Consider the following 16490-nt stretch of genomic DNA (forward strand, 5'->3'; position numbering starts at 1 on the left):
ATGAATGGATAAAAATAGTAAAACTTCATTTTAATCCAGTATCATGTACTTTTATTCACTACACATAGAAATGAGAACTGTTTCAAATTTTTAATGGTGGCACCATGTCAGTTGTAATAAGGCATTGACAAAAAAAAAGAGAAAAAAGGAAAAGGAGAGAGAGACAGAGAGAGAGAGAGAGAGGTTGAGCATTGAGATGACAAGATCGAATGACACTGTAAACTTCGTATATGTATAGGCCCTGGGTGGGTTTGGAAATCGTTAGAGCTGCAATTCCGTGTGCAGAGTAGAACAATAGCGTTTCTCGTCATAGTATTCCTACCATACCTGGTAGGGAAAATAAATGTCACATATTGAATGATCACCACAAAAGACATGGAGATGCCACATACTTGCTTGAGACAGTGTTATCACTATCTCAACGATTTTAAAAGGAGCTTCACTGTGGGTCTCCATTGGGCTCACTAGTCAAATGGTGAGCAGTAGGGTACGGGCGGCATGAGTGCAATTTTGATATCCTATTTATATTAAATTAATATGCAAATTAATTAGATTCAACAACTAATTACCCCCTGACAATGCCTATACCCACCCCCACGCCTGGATGACGTCATGTGTTTTCCTCAGCCTGCACTTGGGTCCCCATAATCTCACTCCCACAGTCCCTTTTCCTCCACCCCATCCCACACTTAACCTATGGATGAGAATTTCGCTTTTCGCTGGCAGTTTCGAATTTCTGCGGTAATTTGGAATTTTAATGTGAATTTCTTTTTCCCATGGCTATGCTGACGTCACATCCCCCCCACCCTGCAATCAGTGGGATATTAAAAATTGTGATGCCCTTTCTAGTGACGATGCCACGTCCTTATGGATGAAAAGCCCATGTTCATCCCCCCCCCCCCCCTAAAACGTGGAAACTACCCATATGCAGGAGAGGAATGCAGGTTACTTTACTTTAGCTAATTTCGTGGGGAAGCTGAAGTAAAGATCCATCATCATTACTTAATTAATCATAAAAATCGACCCTAGTTACGCATCTACAAGCACAGTACTGCACTACACAGAACTAGTGGCAGATGCACTGAAACTCTACCCTTCATCTACAAGCTGATGGGAAAAAAATGCTGAAGTGGGAACTACTATCTTTATTTTTTTTTGTCGGGAAATGTGTTCAACTGACAAGATTCTGGTGCTGGATAGAGAGGAGTTTAATAAGTTTAATAACATACAGCTGAGAACTCTCCATATCACTGTTTGCCAGATTTCGCTACAGACATCTCCTCAACAATCACCCTGCACTCCAAGTAATCAAAGACAATACACATTATCACAAGTGATGGAAAATAGTTCATTGCTCTAATTACACATTGAAATTATTGTGAAGTAAAACAAGACTCATAATCAACACATCACAATGTAACACATGTACTGGGTACTGGGAAAACTCTTCATAATAACATAGCTACCGCAAAAACTGAAACCAGAAGATTGCAGCAAGGGAGCAGCTGAAGCTGTTTCCTTCTCAATGGGCAGTCACGAACTAACCAACTTGAAGGCAATCTTACCCTCCCACTCAGCCAACCCAAATTCCTCCCTCTCCTCACCGTAGGTACAGACAGAGGCCTGTTCTGTCTTGCAGCTGATGGTCCACAAAGAGTGACATTGATATAATGTCTCTAGTTTACAAAAATCAGTCTCATACAGACAAAAGTCAAGAACAAGACACTAAATTGAGAGAACTCTACAGATTGCTTTTTCAAACGTCTGCCTAAACAGCCTACTTATTTTACAAATTGTTTTTGGCAGTGGCCAATAATGATTTGATAAAAATTTTTGTGGCGAGCATGGGGGCTATGTAAGTAGGCTGTTTAGTTTTTTATTTTGGTAACACCACATAGCGCTCTATGAAAATCACTGACTGTGCTGTGTGCAGTCTGTGGCTGGTTGGCATTGTTGGAATATTTGCTATTGTACTGTTGGGCAGTTGGATGTGAACAGCGCTTAGCGTTGTGCAGTTGGAGGTGAGCCGCCAGCAGTGGTGTATGTGGAGAGAAAGATGGCAGAATTTTGAGAGCAGACGATCTGGACGTGTGTCTGCCAGAAAAAGGAAATTTGTAAGACTGGATGTCATGAATTGATGTGTATATATATATATATATATATATATATATATATATATATATATATATATATATATATATATATATATAATGAGTTTTGACCATTATTAAGGTAAATACATTGTTTATTCTCTATCAAAAATCTTTAATTTGCTGACTATACCTATCAGTAGTTAGTGCCTTCCATAGTAAGAATCTTGTCTTTAGCTGGCAGTATTCGCGCTCGCTGTATTGCAGTAGTTCGAGTAACAAAGATTTTTTGTGAGCTAAGTGATTCATGAATAGTATAAGTTACTGGCAGTCAGGGCCATTCTTTTATAGGGATGATTGAAAGATTGCGTTACGCTAAAAATATTGTGTGGCAGTTTATTGATGATCAGAATAAGTAAAGGGAGAAATGTCTGAGCACATTCAGTTTTGCTCAGCTGTTTGAAAATCAGATAACGTAATAGGTTTACTAGCATTGTCAATCATAATTTTCCGAAGGGGACACTTAAAGTTTTATAAACAAAATCAGTAAAGTTTTTCATTCGACTGCAGGATGTCATTCACATCTCATTATTTTGCGACGTCCAACTAAGTGCATCGCAGTCAATAACAGATGACCAGACTGCAGAGACATGTCCACCCTGCATGAAATTGGGAAAAAACCTCCACCAATTTGCTGCAAAAACTACCGAGCAACGCAGAATGTCATCATTATTTTTAACCCATTATCAGAGTAAAGATAAAGCGAGAATTAAAGCTCTGAAGAAGAAAATCTATATTAGGCAGTGTCTCTCGAATTGAAATCAGTGTCTGTAAATAAAATGACAAGCACATGTGGGTTACAGACCTTTCTGACACATTAAATAACATTACAGAATAAAACATTTCACGCAATTTGCTCATATGTCGGGAAAAAGACAATCATTTTATATTCAACAATAACATGCTGTAAATCAAGAGGATGCTACTGTTTTCTACACTATGGCAGATCCCATTTTACCAATGCAGTGCTAAATCACTCTGGAGTTTACGAAACAAATTGTGAGAGCCTGTTTTGTAATAGCACCTCTCACAAAATTTTACTCCATGTCTTCTCCATTACATGGAAATGTTACCACCTGTGAGCTTACAATGCACATTTTTTATGCATAGCTCACCTCTACCGATGTGTATGTTTCTAACATAAAGCAGACGCTTGCACTCTAGCTGTGTAAGCAGTTTGAACATCACACCTTGTTTCACACCATCAACTCACATGTGGGGAAAAAACTCTATCATTTCTGGGTTCCACAATAAGCTATAATTCAAACAGTATATACTTTATAATTATAGTTTATGAAGTGTCAAATAACACAGAACTTATAGTAACTCCCTTTTTTAAAACATGCTTTCGTGAGGATAATAATAAAAAGTCATGATTCCATGAGAATAGATACAGCCAATTTCTATTAGTTTTATGAGCAAAATTGGTGTAGTTTTGAGAAACATATCTCCATACAAACTGTAACCAGTTCTACTAGTCTTTGTAATAGATCCCCCTATGAAATTTTACCGACACTCTCTCTTTTGATATCTCGAAAAACATGTTGCGATTGAGCATATTACATGTACACGTATCGCTCCAGTGGAGCATGTGGCTAGTTCTTGCCCAGATCCGTGTAATATTTTGACAACTGCACTGGAGGATGACCATATCCGGAAAACTATCAATCACAGGAGAGGGTTTCTTCATAAGCAGTTTAATACATTGTTTTTTTTTCAGCTGTAACACATCCAAGCACTGTACAGCTACATCTTTGTACATCTCCATGCACATAGTTTTTCTACTATGATATTGAGGTCTGTGTCAGCTGCTAAAAAGATGAATATCGCTAGGTGTAAATTCTGCAGCTCCCTCAACTCACAGGTTGGTAGAAGAAAACGCAGAGGCGATGTTTATTGACAAAAGTGTGGAGAACATGGCCACATATGGAAACTGGAAGAGTTTGTGGCAGACATCTTCCACGGCAATGTGGTAGCGAATATCTGTGTGTTCCATTTCGAAGAAAGTAGTTTACTCATTTTACAGTCATGTACATGACTACTGTTCCAGTATAGACCATCGGCAGAAGGTACCGAGATATTACAAATGAAAAGATGCACTGTTATCTTATTGGCGAAGAAAATAAAAATAAAAACATGTGGCTATCATCGCAGCATAAGGAACTAGGACAATTCTGCAGCATTGAGGAACGCTTCCAAACAGCTGTCTGAAGGTGAAGACCTCTACATTTAACCTCTTGCTCCACAGTTACAAGTAGCAGATATCTAGCTTCCTACAAGGGTCCCACCATCTCAACCAGGTGATGTCACTAAATCATTATGTGGTATCAACAGCATGCCAGTGGACGGACGGGATAAGAAAGACAGTGTTGTTCATACGGGACGATGTACAGTAGAACACACCGCAGTTGATAGTGCGATCAATTTATTCGATTTTACCAGGTGTTCCGTAATTTCAACACTAGCCAATGTCACAGTAGATTGCTTCCCAATTTCTGCATCATCTCTAAATCACGCCCTCACTACTCTGCAAGTACCATATACTAGATTGTGAATGCATATAAATGACTGCGCAATACGTGCATTTGGCCATATATCAAGGTCTACCAGTTGTTCTCTAATTTCAACACCAGCCAGTGACATATCAGAATGCTTACGAGGGAGTAAGCACTACGATCAGTAGCCAAAAGAGATGTCTTATTGCTGTTTACAGTAGCATCACCACAGCTCTTGTAGCATACCCTTTGCACAAATAAATCATGTGTGGTGTTAGGCGCTTTTCCTCATGTGTAGGATAATACAGCAATTTCGTACTAATACCATATCTCTCGAGTACACTCGCATCACACTATCAAAAGTGATATATGTGACATTGGTCCACTCTCCTACCGAACACTCTAGGGAATGGCTTAAGTCTGATAAACGCTTTCATTCTTCTCCTTAGTACTTAAGGATTAACACTTTTTGTGAGAACCAGCCATAATTCGGTAGTATCTGTATTCAGCTGCATATGTGACAACGCAGTTATGGATTGGGATACATACGTTATGCCTGCTTTAATATAGCACCTCTGTTTAATACCTGCGTCGACCTTGTTGGAGTATGTGTTACGAAAACCCATTTAGTTTACGGTGTACGGGGGAGTGTTAAGAGCGAATGCAGCCATAACATAATTTTTAACTTTTCTCGGTCTTGAGTGTCCGGATACTTCCAACCCACATCAGTTCCCCGTCTTTCGTGGTACTTTTTCTCTAATTTTATGTATTCTTAGTCGGTTTCAGTAACTCTGCAAGTTTCTCCGCGTTTCTACATCTTTTGTCGTATTGTCCTTATCTGACACCAGCTTTTCCTCGATTTTTAGCGATTTTATGCTGTTCTTCATGTTTTTTTACTTTGTTTCGTATGTATATGGCCATATTGCCAATATATCAACACATTATTTAAACTTTTATGAGGATATTTGTGTGTCCTATACACCAGCCTTCTAAAAAGTCATAAGAATTCCCCTCTTCCTGATGATCTACATGCATGAGTTATGGATAGGAAGATTGTGAAAAGTATAGTAACTCTCGCCTCATACGTAGATGTCCCAGCATGTGGTGCAGATTGGAAACTGGTATTAGGGAAACAAATGTGTGTAGCGCTATGGCACATCAGAGATACTAAACTTCCTGGCATATTAAAACTGTGTGCCCGACCGAGACTCGAACTCGGGACCTTTGCCTTTCGCGGGCAAGTGCTCTACCATCTGAGCTACCAAAGCACGACTCACGCCCGGTCCTCACAGCTTTACTTCTGCCAGTATCTCGTCTCCTACCTTCCAAACTTTACAGAAGATCTCCTGCGAACCTTGCAGAACTAGCACTCCTGAAAGTGAGGACCGGGTGTGAGTCGTGCTTCGGTAGCTCAGATGGCTCTGGCTCTGAGCACTATGGGACTTAACATCTGTGGTCATCAGTCCCCTAGAACTTAGAACTACTTAAACCTAACTAACCTAAGGACATCACACACATCCATGCTCGAGGCAGGATTCGAACTTGCGACCGTAGCAGTCCCGCGGTTTCGGACTGAGCGCCTGAATCGCTAGCCCAACGCGGCCGGCTAGCTCAGATGGTAGAGCACTTGCCCACGAAAGGCAACGATCCCGAGTTCGATTCTCGGTCGGGCACACATTTTTAATCTCCCAGGAAGTTTCATATCAGCGCACACTCCGCTGCAGAGTGAAAATCTCATTCTGGAAACATCCCCCAGGCTGTGGCTAAGCCATGTCTCCGCAGTATCCTTTCTTTCAGGAGTGGTAGTTCTGCAAGGTTCGCAGGAGAGGTTCTGTAAAGTTTGGAAGGTAGGAGACGAGATACTGGCAGAAGTAAATCTGTGAGGACCGGGCGTGAGTCGTGCTTCGATAGCTCAGATGGTAGAGCACTTGCCCGCGAAAGGCAAAGGTCCCGAGTTCGAGTCTCGGTCGGGCACACAGTTTTAATCTGCCAAGAAGTTTCATATCAGCGCACACTCCGCTGCGCAGTGAAAATCTTATTCTGGATCATTGTCTGCAGATACATGTAGAGATGCACTTGATAGAAACTCACAGTTCACCACAGTTATACACGTTCATCTGACTTCCACTCTACCATGTAGGGATATACAATGGGGAGTTGACATGGGTACAGAGTTGATTTCATCTGCTGCTCTGATATTTTTTTCCCATAAATATGTGCTCTTATTGCTTACCAGATGAGCTTCGCTACTTTTGTTTACACCTTACAACTCTGATACGTCACCATAACCATGTCACGACATCTACAAACTGTAGATTTCGGGTATTTTTTTTACCCTTGTAATGGGTTATTCATTAGTTGACACTGTGTGACTGCACGTACCATCATGAACCTTGAGAGATACCCCTCCCCGTACCTATACAGTGTGCACCCCCGGCAATGTAATATATAGATGAACAGTTACCAAGTCATGCATTCGAACCGCGACCGACAACCACTGAAAGCTCCACATATAGAGATAACACATGCATATTACCAGTCACGAAGTCTCAATTTCAATCACTTGTACATTATTTTCGTCAGTGCTACAGCCCCGCAAAGAGCGAAAAACTCGTCGCAAAATGATTCGGTAGGTAATGTAAGCACATTTAAATTCATCCAGCTAAAGGGCCTAATATCTTCGATGCAACTTATATTACCAATATTTCGTAGCAATGTTGTCTAGTTTCCCCAGTAATAATAAAAAACCATATCATTTTCTGCGCCTATCACCCTCCTTTTATAATCTTACAGATACACATTGATGGCACATAATCTTTCCATTCCACTATTTTGTGTGCTAGATGTCCGTCAGGTGGAGGGCAAAAATCCTACGTGAGTATTATTCTGGTGTACAGTACATTGCCACACTTTAGTCAGACGGTATACTACTGTACCTGAATGCACCCAGTCACTCACAGACAAATATTCCACTGATGCAATGCATTTGCTGTATTTTTTGTATGTCTATGTCGATGCAAGTGTCATGGATGGCTGTCATAGACCTAAACCACTATTTCTGATCGGTCCACAGTCCATTATATCTGGAACAGTGTTTAGAAGATGACCCACAACGCTGTACATCCAGGATAGGCTTCAAAGGTGGATCTTAACTGTTTGTTATAGCACCATAACACTCTCATGTCTACTATACACCAAGAAGAGTTGCTACCTCCATGCCATGCACACATCTGGCGAAATCTTGTGCTTTTGAATTGGTGCTGTGCGTAAGACTAGTGTTGCAGGGAGGATTGGAGAAGGACAATGTGGGAGAGATCTATCAATCTCCGACTTTATCCTACAAATGTGAGAATAATCTGTGACGCCCATCCACACGTCGATAGATAGCCAGTCGTAATCGTAAATTCGGCGCTATGATCAATGGGCTGGAAGTATGTAAATATCCTAATTCCATTTGAATAGGACGCTGTCTGGTATACTTTGGTGTATATGGCCGAATGGTCATGCTGCAAGGTCATCTATCAGCCTTCGCAATCTAGTATACTGTACATGCAGAGTAGTGGAGGGGTGATTTAGCGATGAGGCAGATATTCGGAAGCATTCTACCATGTCATTGGCTGGCTTTAAAATTATGGAACAACTGGTATACTTTGATGCATATGGCTAAATGCACATACTGCACAGTCATCTATCGGCATTCACAATCTAGTATATGGTACTTGCAGAGTAGTGAAGGGGTGATTTAGCGATGATGCAGAAATTGGGAAGCAATCTGCTGTGTCATTGGCTGGCACTGAAATTACGGAACAACTGGTAAAATTCCATAAATTGAGCGCACTATCAACTGCAGTGTGTTATACTGTACATTGTCCTATATCAACAATGTCTTTCCCTTCCCATCCGCCCACTGGTATGCTGTTCATTACCATATAATGATTGGCAGACATCACTTGGTCGGTTGAGACAGTGGGACTCTTGGAGGAGCACTCGATGTCTGCTAAGTGTCACTATGCAGCATGGGATTTAATGTAGAGTTCATAACCTCAGACAGCTGTTTGGAAGGATTCCTGAAAACTGCAGACTCGTCCTGTTTCCATATGCTATGATGCTCTCCACATGTTTTTTTAACCAATAAGATAACAGTACCTCTTTTTTATTTCTACTACCTCGCACGTGTTGTGAACAGCACCTTCTGGCGATGGTCAACTCCAAAACAGTTATCATGTACATGACTGCAAAATGGGGAAACAATGCCTTTTCAAACAGAATACTGAGACATCAGCTCTTGCTGTTGTGGAATATGAGATTAATTGTATAGGAATCACCTTTGGATAGCTGTTGGGAACGATCAAAAATGTTGCAAACTCTTTCAGTTCCCACATGTTGCCATTCTTTCACATTTTTGTCAATGAGAAACATCGCCCTTACATTTTATTACTACCAACTTGTGCGCTGCGGAGCTGAAAACCTTATATCATATGACGCTCAGCTTTCTGTGATAGCCAAAGGATCAAAATGTGTTTGTGTCGGTTTGTGGTAGCAGCTGAAACAAAATGTATGGCCGTGACACTGCTTGGATGTGTTACAGCCAAAGAAACAATGTCCTAAAGTGCTTATGGAGGACCAATACAGGAACGCTCTCTTGAAGTTGATAGACTGCTGGATATGGTCTTACTCCAGTACAGTCGACAAAATATTATGCAGATCTGTGCAAGTGACTTCGAACACTGAGCATGTGCTCCAATAGAGCAATGCATATATTTGTAAAATGTTTGACGTCAACATGAAGATGCATATTTTTTCGATATGTCAAAAAGATGTGATAAAATCTTATAGGAGGTTTTATTAAAAGGAGTGATATAACTCATTAAAAGTTTGGGTGTTGATAGTTCTCTCAAAACTAAACCAACTTTTCTCATAAAGCTAACAGAGATCGACTGTACCTTTTCTCATAGAACCATACTGTTTTTATTAATATTGTCATGAATATGTGTTTAAAAAATCGGTGATACCTCAAGTTCTGTGTTATTTCATACCTCATAACCTATAATTATAAAGTAGACACCACATGTATTATAGCTCACTGTGGAACATAGAAATGATAGTGTTTCTTTCCGACATGTGATTAGGTTGTGTGAAACATGCTGTGTCGACCAAACTGCTTACAAACTAGAACGCAAGAATCTGCTGTATGAAAGAAACTTTACAGACCTTTTGGACAAAAATCCAAAGCCAGGATAGTCCTCATTTTTCTCGGTTTTTGATCTGAGGGATGCTGGCATGTAGCTTTAGTCAGCGTTGATAACTCTGACCACCCAGCTATGTGCTCATTGAGGACACATTGTACTGAGGACTCAGCAACTGGATTGGTGGGAGGCTGCTCTGGTACCCAAGGCTGCTTTAGGTGGAGGACTTCCTGTTTTCCAAGCAGCAGACATTTCAAAAAGCAGTCTGGTGAGTTCTCCCGAATTAAGTTGTTGTAGTTCCAAGGGGGAGGGGGAGAGAGGGGATCCCATCTTCCTGAGAAGTCGTTTAACAGATTGCATGAAGCTTCTTCTTCTTGTCGTTTGTGTATGTGTCACTGATTCTTGTAGACTGGAGACAGTATACCAATGCCACCTGAAGGATTTCTTCGTGGACCGTCAGCAGCAAGACAGAACAGGTCTCTGTCCCTATCAATGGTGAGGAGAGGGAGTGATAAGCATTGGTAGAGTGGTACGGTAAGACTGCCTCAAGTTGGTTAGCTAGTGATCGCCCATTGTGGAGGTCACAGCAGCAGCTACAGCCCATCAACAATCTTCTGGGGTCAGTTCTTGCGGTAGTTTTTTCCCAATCCCCAGCGTATTTGTTGCATTATGACCAATTGATTATGAGTACTGGATTTTTTTTCAAGACGGTTTTGATGTTTAATTAGAGCAGTGAAGCATGGTTGCACCTATTGGCTTTGATTACCTGGACTGCATGTGATTGTCGAGCAGGGGTTTGCAGCAAACTTTGATGTCAGACAGTGATAGATAGAGTCCTCAGCTGTATGCATGTAGGTAATACATTTATTAAACTCTTCTCTGCCCAACACCAGAATCTCGTCAGTTGAACACATTTCTCACCAAAAAATAAATGAAAATAGATAGTGCCTCCCACTCCAATCTTCTTACCTGCGAGCTTGTAGGTGAGTGGTATAGTTTGAGTGCATCTGCCATTAGTTTCAAGTCGTATTGTGAAATTTTTTACCAACAGGATGTCATCAGTTGTATGGTATAATCAATTTTTGAGCTGTATCACGGTTTTAAGCAATTCCTTCATAGCGCTATGCAAATAGGTATGTCACTACAGCCGATCTTTATAATTGATTATGTAATTTGCATCGATTTTTAGTTCAGATTACTAGCCAAAATAAATAAGGTACACTAACTTAACCTTCCTCTACTGCATCTGGGTATTTTGCATGTGTTGGTGGGTGCACTTCTACTTTCTGTCCATAAGCACCAGGGTTCGAGTCCTAGAAAGTGCATCACCAGTTTTAATTGCCCACTAATTTCTTAGTAGGTGAGGGAAGGGGGGGGGGGGGGGTGGTACGTCAGCACAGCCCTGGGACAAAGAAATTCCCACCAGAATTCCAAATTCTCTCCAAAATTCGTAACTGCAGTCGAAATTCGAAATTCCCACCATTAGGGTAGGTGGGGGAAGGGGAGTGGTGGGGAGGTGGGAAGGTTTTTTAACCTACATGCAGGCTAAGGAAAACACATGACGTCGTGTGGGGATAAGAGGTGATGTGGCCAGGTGTAATTAATTAGTCAGTTTAATTAATTCATATATCAATTTGATATCAAAATTGGGATTGTGCTCGTGCCACTCTTACCCTACTACTATCGTGTAACATTCAGTTTTTTGGTGCTTCTGGTGTGAAAGTTCCCCAGTGTCTTACAGCATGGAAACGTGAGGATAGGTAGTCTCTAGAGGAACGGAGGGTTCCAAATGATTGGAAAAGAGCACAGATAGTCCCAGTGTTCAAGAAGGGTCGTCGAGCAGATGCGCAAAACTATAGACCTATATCTCTTACGTCGATCTCTTGTAGAATTTTAGAACATGTTTTTTGCTCGCGTATCATGTCATTTCTGGAAACCCAGAATCTACTATGTAGGAATCAACATGGATTCCGGAAACAGCGATCGTGTGAGACCCAACTCGCCTTATTTGTTCATGAGACCCAGAAAATATTAGATACAGGCTCCCAGGTAGATGCTATTTTTCTTGACTTCCGGAAGGCGTTCGATACAGTTCCGCACTGTCGCCTGATAAACAAAGTAAGAGCCTACGGAATATCAGACCAGCTGTGTGGCTGGATTGAAGAGTTTTTAGCAAACAGAACACAGCATGTTGTTATCAATGGAGAGACGTCTACAGACGTTAAAGTAACCTCTGGCGTGCCACAGGGGAGTGTTATGGGACCATTGCTTTTCACAATATATATAAATGACTTAGTAGATAGTGTCGGAAGTTCCATGCGGCTTTTCGCGGATGATGCTGTAGTATACAGAGAAGTTGCTGCATTAGAAAATTGTAGCGAAATACAGGAAGATCTGCAGCGGATAGGCACTTGGTGCAGGGAGTGGCAACTGACCCTTAACATAGACAAATGTAATGTATTGCGAATACATAGAAAGAAGGATCCTTTATTGTATGATTATATGATAGCGGAACAAACACTGGTAGCAATTACTTCTGTAAAATATCTGGGAGTATGCGTACGGAACGATTTGAAGTGGAATGATCATATAAAACTAATTGTTGGTAAGGCGGGTACCAGGTTGAGATTCATTGGGAGAGTGCTTAGAAAATGTAGTCCATCAACAAAGGACGTGGCTTACAAAACACTCGTTCGACCTATACTTGAGTATTGCTCATCAGTGTGGGATCCGTACCAGGTCGGGTTGACGGAGGAGATAGAGAAGATCCAAAGAAGAGCGGCGCGTTTCGTCACTGGGTTATTTGGTAACCGTGATAGCGTTACGGAAATGTTTAATAAACTCAAGTGGCAGACTCTGCAAGAGAGGCGCTCTGCATCGCGGTGTAGCTTGCTCGCCAGGTTTCGAGAGGGTGCGTTTCTGGATGAGGTATCGAATATATTGCTTCCCCCTACTTATACTTCCCGAGGAGATCACGAATGTAAAATTAGAGAGATTAGAGCGCGCACGGAGGCTTTCAGACAGTCGTTCTTCCCGCGAACCATACGCGACTGGAACAGGAAAGGGAGGTAATGACAGTGGCACGTAAATTGCCCTCCGCCACACACCGTTGGGTGGCTTGCGGAGTATCAATGTAGATGTAGATGTAGATGTAGATGTAGATGTAGATGTAGATGCTGTTCTCAAGGTTCTGAGTGGCTACAGATGACCGCCACAGGGGAGGATCACTATTCTGTACACCAAGCACTCCAGATCTTAGCCCGCCATCCAAGAAGAGGTATTGAGCTCCCTGCAGTATTCATCCCACACCATTTGTCGGGACCTGTCAGCTGTCGGTTATTTCCACACCCTACCTACTTTGTTGCTTACATCACAAGCAGCTGCGTGTGGGGTGGATCTATGACCAGGACGTGTGGACTGCTGATGAACAGAGTCACACTGGGTTCAGTGATGAATCATAGTTCTGCACTAACCTGAATGACCATCATAGTCTAGTTTAGCAGTGACTTGGGAAGATATTCCATTCTTCTAATGTTTTATAGAGACGCTACTTGTTACTGCTGGCGTCATTATGTGCGTGCCATGACTCCAGGCTGCGGCTAGTAGTGCTCGAGGGAAGTCTGACGACTCAACGGTACAGCAGCGGCATCTTGCATTCTCATGTTCAAAATTCCATGTGACAGTATTGTGGTGCCATTTTTCAACAGGACACGTCGCATGTGTCTCTATGAACTGTCTGCATGATCTTGAGTACTCCTGTGGCCATCAAAATATCCAGGTCTGTCTGCAATAGAACATTTGGCACCAGTTGCGATGCAACTCCATCTCACTTCCAGTGTCCGGTATGTCAGGGCCAGTTACAAAACTAGTGCGCCAAATTACCCCAGGACAGGATACAACAGCTTTGTAATACCCTTTGCAGCTGAATCACTGCATGCATCCAGGTCAGATGGGTTGTTAGTCATACAGAGAAATTGGCTCATATTGTCAACTTCCTTGTGTTTGACTTGGTTTTTTAATCATTGAAATAAATTCACATACCCTCTCAACACGTGAAGTTTCATTTCCTCTCCTCTTTCCCTTCTACATGCACCACTTTTTTTGACAGTTAGTGTTGTTCGATACCTATCTCCTTCATCACCAAGACAAATTTAAGGAGATTTATGGAGAGATTCTTATGTAGATATTAAGAACTTAGAACGTTTCTTTAATATCTTATCCCCTGCAATACCAACGCATTTTCAGTTACATATATTACTAGCAAGGATACTTTACGCCTATGCAAAAAATTTTAAATATTGTTGCATTATTTTAAAAACTTTTTTGTAACGAGGTAGTTATGTCTAACTAGGGTACACTCAGCACACTCTTCGCTAGACAAGTGCACTTTTCATAACATATACTACCAATAGATACACTTTAGGCCCACCTAAAATTATTTGAAAAAAACATAAATTTAGTTAATTGTTGGTGTCGTTTGGTCACAATATGCTTTTAAACAGGTATTGATGTATAAATATGGTCCTCAACCTGGTAATATTCAAAATGACATTCTTTGTGAAACATTACATCTACAACTACGACTTACGTTTTAGGGGTTCATTCTAGCTGAAAGATGTAAAACAAGTATGTAATCTGGTAGAAGACATCATTAAAGACAGTAAATATCTTTAACAAAATTTTAAAATCTGGGTTACCTGAGTAAATTAGAATACCTTGACAAGGTGGACACAGGGTACCCGTTGCCCTTCCCGACCCCTCTGGTGTAATAATATAAATCGGCTGTGTATTTATTACTGTGAAGCCGCCTGTTATAAATGTTAGGTCTTACACTATACCTGTCAGACAATTTTAGGTGTTGTAAGTGACAGCATATTAAAAAAAATCGGATGGGACGAAAAAGATTTTCATACTCTGAAAGAATAATCTGTTTTAAATCGAAAATTAAAAACAGGCATTTTATTTTTTTTTATTTTTTTATTTTTTGTCATCAGTCTTTTGACTGGTTTGATGTGGCCCGACACGAATTCCTCTCGAGTACCAACCTTGCAAAGGTACTCTCGCGTTCTCGTTCACTTCAATACGGTACCAGGACGTTTAAGTACTACCGCTGTAATGACGGAAGATCCGCGATTCGGAATGTCAGAACTGTGTAGTAAGTAGCGGCAGGAACACCACCACAAAATTACGCAGCACTAACACTCCAAACCCTCGACTCTCGGAGATAAATTTTAACCGTGTTCAACCTCATGGTAAAGTATCGAACTATTTTTCTCCGAATCATTCAGTTTGTGGGGAAAGCAGTGAGAACAATTACTTTTGGAAACCTTTTATCGCCGGCCGGAGTGGCCGAGCGGTTCTAGGCGCTACAGTCTGGAACCGTGCGACCGCTATGGTCGCAGGTTCGAATCCTGCCTCGGGCATGGATGTGTGTGATGTCCTTAGGTTAATTAGGTTTAAGTAGTTCTAAGTTCTAGGGGACTGATGACCACAGCAGCCATTTGAACCATTTTTGAACCAAACCTTTTATCAGACGAAGCCTGTTATAACAATAAAGCATTTCGCTTAATAAAACGGTCGCCATCCCAAATCGGGCACAGTGTCTGCACAAAAAGATGAAGTCAATTTTCGACACTGAATAAATAACTACTTTCACTTACTACGTAATTTAAACACAACCACTTAAATTCCATTTACTACGGTCACTTGGCAGTAAGTACTATTAATCCCACTTTCTGTTACTTACGGAATTTATCACCACTTCAGTAATTATTTAAGGAAGACATACATATGTTTCAACAAGGATACAAAAAAATACTAATGTTATAGCTATCATTCATATGATTAAAACTATTATTTAATACGGCTAAATTTCATTTCTTTAGGACTATTACTTGTAAGCGTTTTACTAACACCAATATTTGTCTGGCTTTCTTTGACATTGAGAAGCAACACGAACAATTTCTGTTAAGATTGTTGCAGTTAAACAATTATATTACTTTACTTTCAGCAATGCTATTGAAAACTTATCCTCATGGTCAAGCAAAGCGTTGGTCCTTAAACTGATACGTGAAAACTTTAGTATTTAATAATGATTTTCAGAATTTACTACCAAAACAGAACTATTGCCAGTAATTCACTATTATTCAAGCTTCAATAAACATGAGGATACTCGGAATAAATTCGTTTAGGTAAGGACCCTACTGAGGTGAATGAAACAGGAAAATTACAGTTAAACAGAAAGGTATAGTCGTGGACAAAACGAGCGAGACCCCTCGCCTTTTCGTTATGCTGATCCGCACAGCTTTCAAGTCTGCTACACAGCATAAGAGGCAAGGAGACGAAGTGCTACCAACATACTATGCACAGGCGTGAAATTGAAAAACTATCCGAACTATGTCAGACTGTTTTCAATCTTGTGTAACGCTGTATTAATGCTGATTAGTGTATTAAACACAACACGTAAATATAAGATATAAATGATAGAAGAAACGTTAATTAGTATGAACTGTACTAATAAAAATGAATTTCAGCTTATCGAGATAACATAACTGTTTTAGTAATACAAAGTGCCCCAGATCGTTACGAATTAGCAAAATAATATGTGCATTCGGTCTGTGTCTACGTTCAGACAAGTCATACTCGATTACCGTTGCTGA

This window comes from Schistocerca americana, chromosome 7 (genome assembly GCF_021461395.2).
Source record: "Schistocerca americana isolate TAMUIC-IGC-003095 chromosome 7, iqSchAmer2.1, whole genome shotgun sequence".
Taxonomy (NCBI): domain Eukaryota; kingdom Metazoa; phylum Arthropoda; class Insecta; order Orthoptera; family Acrididae; genus Schistocerca; species Schistocerca americana.